This window comes from Lolium rigidum, chromosome 7 (genome assembly GCF_022539505.1).
Source record: "Lolium rigidum isolate FL_2022 chromosome 7, APGP_CSIRO_Lrig_0.1, whole genome shotgun sequence".
NCBI lineage: Eukaryota > Viridiplantae > Streptophyta > Magnoliopsida > Poales > Poaceae > Lolium > Lolium rigidum.
The window spans coordinates 179,654,408-179,660,046 of record NC_061514.1 but is presented as its reverse complement, the minus strand read 5'-3'; positions in this window follow the sequence as shown (position 1 = coordinate 179,660,046).

The following is a 5,639-nucleotide window of genomic DNA, read 5'->3' as shown; positions in this document are numbered from 1 at the left end:
CCATTAATGAAGAAATACTTAGAGCTTGCTAATTTGGTTTGCATATTTGGTTTCTCTAGAGTCTAGATAACATCTAGTATTGAGTTTTGAACAACAAGGAAGACGGTATGGAGTCTTATAATGTTTACAATATGTCTTTTATGTGAGTTTTGCTGTACCGTTCATCCTTGTGTTTGTTTCAAATAACCTTGCTAGCCTAAACCTTGTATCGAGAGGGAATACTTCTCATGCATCCAAAATCCTTGAGCCAACCACTATGCCATTTGTGTCCACCATACCTATCTACTACATGGTATTTATCCGCCATTCCAAAGTAAATTGCTTGAGTGCTACCTTTAAATTTCCATCATTCACCTTTGCAATATATAGCTCATGGGACAAATAGCTTAAAAACTATTGTGGTATTGAATATGTACTTATGCACTTTATCTCTTATTAAGTTGCTTGTTGTGCGATAACCATGCTTACGGGGACGCCATCAACTATTCTTTGTTGAATATCATGTGAGTTGCTATGCATGTCCGTCTTGTACGAAGTAAGAGAGATCTACCACCTTAATGGTTGGAGCATGCATATTGTTAGAGAAGAACATTGGGCCGCTAACTAAAGCCATGAATCATGGTGGAAGTTTCAGTTTTGGACATATATCCTCAATCTCATATGAGAATAATAATTGTTGCCACATGCTTATGCATTAAAGAGGAGTCCATTATCTGTTGTCCATGTTGTCCCGGTATGGATGTCTAAGTTGAGAATAATCAAAAGCGAGAAATCCAAAATGCGAGCTTTCTCCTTAGACCTTTGTACAGGCGGCATGGAGGTACCCCATTGTGACACTTGGTTAAAACATGTGCATTGCAAAGATCCGGTAGTCCAAGCTAATTAGGACAAGGTGCGGGCACTATTAGTATACTATGCATGAGGCTTGCAACTTGTAAGATATAACTTACATAACTCATATGCTTTATTACTACCGTTGACAAAATTGTTTCATGTTTTCAAAATAAAAGCTCTAGCACAAATATAGCAATCGATGCTTTCCTCTTTGAAGGACCATTCTTTTTACTTTTATGTTGAGTCAGTTCACCTATCTCTCTCCACCTCAAGAAGCAAACACTTGTGTGAACTGTGCATTGATTCCTACATACTTGCATATTGCACTTGTTATATTACTCTATGTTGACAATTATCCATGAGTATACATGTTACAAGTTGAAAGCAACCGCTGAAACTTAATCTTCCTTTATGTTGCTTCAATGCCTTTACTTTGATTTATTGCTTTATGAGTTAACTCTTATGCAAGACTTATTAATGCTTGTCTTGAAGTACTATTCATGAAAAGTCTTTGCTTTATGATTCACTTGTTTACTCATGTCATTACCATTGTTTTGATCGCTTGCATTCATTACATATGTTTACAAATAGTATGATCAAGGTTATGATGGCATGTCACTTCAGAAATTATCTTTGTTATCGTTTTACCTGCTCGGGACGAGCGAGAACTAAGCTTGGGGATGCTTGATACGTCTCCGACGTATCGATAATTTCTTATGTTCCATGCCATATTATTGATGATACCTACATGTTTTATGCACACTTTATGTCATATTCGTGCATTTTACGGAACTAACCTATTAACAAGATGCCGAAGAGCCGGTTCCTGTTTTCTGCTGTTTTTGGTTCCAGAAATCCTAGTAAAGAAATATTCTTGGAATTGGACGAAATCAAGACCCGGGTCCCTATTTTCCCCGGAGCCTTCGGAACACCCGAGAGCCGCCGAGGGAGCCACGGGGGCCCCACACCACACCCTGGCGCGGCTAGAGGGGGGGCCGCGCCGCCCTATGGTGTGGGCCCCCCAGGCCCCCTCCGAGGCTGCCCTTCCGCCTATTTAAAGCCTCCGTCGCGAAAACCCTGATGCGAAAAAACCACGATACGGAAAACCTTCCAGAGCCGCCGCCATCGCGAAGCCAAGATCTGGGGGACGGAGTCTCCGTTCCGGCACCCTGCCGGAGCGGGGAAGTGCCCCGGAAGGCTTCTCCATCGACGCCGCTGCCATCTCCACCGCCATCTTCATCACCGCTGCTGCTCCCATGAGGAGGAGTAGTTCTCCATCGAGGCTCGGGGCTGTACCGGTAGCTATGTGGTTCATCTCTCTCCTATGTACTTCAATACAATAATCTCATGAGCTGCCTTACATGATTGAGATTCATATGATGATGCTTGTAATCTAGATGTCACTATGCTAGTCAAGTGAGTTTTACTTATGTGATCTCCGGAGACTCCTTGTCCCACGTGTGTAAAGGTGACGAGTGTGTGCACCGTGTGGGTCTCTTAGGCTATATTTCACAGAATACTTACTCACTGTTATGAATGGCGTAGTGAAGTGTTTATTTATATCTCTTTATGATTGCAATATGTTTTGTATCACAATTTATCTATGTGCTACTCTAGTGATGTGTTATTAAAGTAGTTTTATTCCTCCTGCACGGTGTAATGGTGACAGTGTGTGCATCCGTGTTAGTACTTGGCGTATGCTATGATCATGATCTCTTGTAGATTGTGAAGTTAACTATTGCTATGATAGTATTGATATGATCTATTCCTCCTACGTGGCGTGAAGGTGACGAGTGTGCATGCTATGTTAGTACTTGGTTTAGTCGTGTTGATCTTTCTTGCACTCTAAGGTTATTTAAATATGAACATTGAATTGTGGAGCTTGTTAACTCCGGCATTGAGGGTTCGTGTAATCCTACGCAATGTGTTCATCATCCAACAAGAGTGTAGAGTATGCATTTATCTATTACTGTTATGTGATCAATGTTGAGAGTGTCCACTAGTGAAAGTCTAATCCCTAGGCCTTGTTCCTAAATATCGCTATCGTTGCTTATTTCTTGTTTTCTTAGCGTTACTACTTGCTGCGTTACTACTGCTGCGTTACTACTGCTTGTTTACTGTCCTGGGCAAAACACTTTTCTGGTGTCGTTGCTACTACTTATTCATACCACCTGTATTTCACTATCTCTTCGCCGAACTAGTGCACCTATTAGGTGTGTTGGGGACACAAGTGTGGTGACCCTGCATACCACTGCATGTTGTAGTATGCCAGTCGTTGATATAACATTCACGAAGTACCATTCCGCAAATATTACATCCCTCGGAGTAGTACAACAGAACATAGCAGGGTCCATAACTCATTCACTTATTATTACAAGCATCAAACATATATTGTCTTGGAGCTCCTCTTGGGTCCTAAGAGGAATACTCCTGGGTTCGAGGTGAACCCAACTTAACTTACAATATAGGAGTCTCATTAAACTATACATTTATTGCCTCGAGCGACTAAATACTAAGAGTTCGGGCTGCTCGGTTACTACTACTCTTGGATGTCTCTAGGCTTGATCTCCTCAGGAAGCCTCCCGGATCCGTAGACTATGAGATAGTCTACGCCTTCAACACCTCTTGAGAGGTCGGGTTCTTCATAGCCGATGATCTCGGCTCCTTCATTCGTTGTCGTAGTCCTCTTCCGGACGATTCGGACAATCTAAGCATGGGATTTAAGAGTGGTATGAGTACGAGCGTACTCAACAAGTTCATTATAGATAAGAGGTGTTTAATGCACTAGCTACGATATTAGACCAGAAAGTCTAATATCAATGCAAGTTTTGATAAACATTTCTTCAAGAGATTGCTTTTATTTCAAAGAGCTATGTCCGTCAGCCTTCACCGGTTTACTAGAACTTCATGGAGCTCCTTTTCGGCCGCGTTCGCAGTTCCTCAATCCCGGAACAGGGAGTGACAGGTCACAGTTCTTTATACTCTGCAGAGGTGTGTTGCTTTACCCATAAGAGATCTTAACCTTGGTGCCAACCGGGCAGCTTTCCCGTCCACACTTCCTTCGGTGTGAGGCCCGGTATAAGGTCTAGCCAATCATGTTCCTCCGCTGCCTCGCACACCCACCCTTTGTTGCATACCCCGACCACGGGTCTTCGTCGGTCCTCTTACACCAATTAAGGATGGACCCCGACCACGACAACGGTTTGGGACTCGTTAACCAAACTCCTTCGCCGGTAGCTGCAACCCATCATAGACCACTTACCGTGGGGAATTAGAATGGGATCCCCACCCCACCGCTTGCCCAACCTGGGTCAAGTGTCTACGGTAAGCGCATCCGTTGATGTACGAGAGGTGGAAACACTTTTGACTACTCCGTCCCACTCCGGATCTTATGGTTAACACGGGTATTACGGCACAAGAATCACTTGGCGACATTTGTTGTTTAATCCTAGATGGATATTAACCCTTGCAATGGAACCTCCACCATATCAACACAATCCATGGTTCCATTGCCCACCACATAGTCATATTCATAGTTATGAAAGTAGTGGTTTTGGTTTTTATGCAATAGTGATAACCATAATACTTTGCAAGTAATTTGATAGAAATACTCAAATGACATGAGCAAGTGATGAACTTGCTCGAACAACTGCAAAGTTTTGCAGGTTGGAAGGTGTGGACTGACCCTTGTCCTCTGGTTCTGAAAAATAGCATCATTGTCCGATAAGGGCAATGGTTAAAGAAGCAATTATGCATGATTCCAATTTTAGGGTTTGTTCCCCCCTTCCGATGTCGTTGTTATTTTATGAGAGGTTAATACTAAGATAGATTTGGAGATACTATATTTAGTGTAAATACAACCTTGAAATGTTGTCAAGGTGTTTTGGAGTCCAAATGCATTAATGGACTTATTTTATTATTGAAAATTATATGTGTGATTTAAATGATTATTTAAATCCTCAAATTAAGACTCATTCTTAATTGTCTTCAAAAATTCTCTTTGCTATTTTATTTAGATAGAGAATTTTATGCTGATCTATTTTCATATTTTTAATTATTTTTTTAGAGCTATTAATAATTTTTTATGATTATTCAAAGTTTCAGCATTTTTATTTGTTTGTGAAAAGACAAAAAACACCCCTGGGCCCACCTGTCGGTGCAACCCAGAGGGTTAGGTCGAACCGACCGGCTCGGTCCGGCTCGACCAGTCCCACTCCTCTCTTCTCCTCTCGCGCGCTCGAACCCTAACCCTAACCTGCTCTGGCGACTCGCGTCGCCTCCGCCGTCGCCGCTCGATTCCGGCGAGATTCGCCGGACTTGGCCCCCGCCATGGCGCGCTATCAACGCGCCACACGACGGCGGTCAATCCTATCCGCGTCGATCTGACGCGGGCAACCTGCTGCTCTCGGTCTCGTCCCCGTCTGGTGCTAGGGTTACGGGATCCGTTCGATCCCGCCGTTCCTGGCGCTCCTGGTGCTTGGACTCCGCCCTGGCTTCGCCGCCGTGGTGCGGGTGGTGCCGTGGTGCCGCCATAGCCTGGCTTGGCTTGGCGCCGCCGCGCTCTGGCGTGTGCCGCCGTGGCCGCCATGGCCGTGCCTATCTGCTCGACCCCGGGTATGTGCGCCTCCTCTCTTCTGCTTCTCTCTTGTGCACTGACCTGCTTCCTCTGCTAGCTCTACCCCTGTGTTGTGCTTGCCTGCGCAAGAGCTGTTGTGCTCTTCTCACGGCGCCATGTGTGCCCGCTCCTGCTGTGCTATCTTCGCTGCGCTATGCATGTGCTACTGCTGTGTGATGCCCTGCCATAT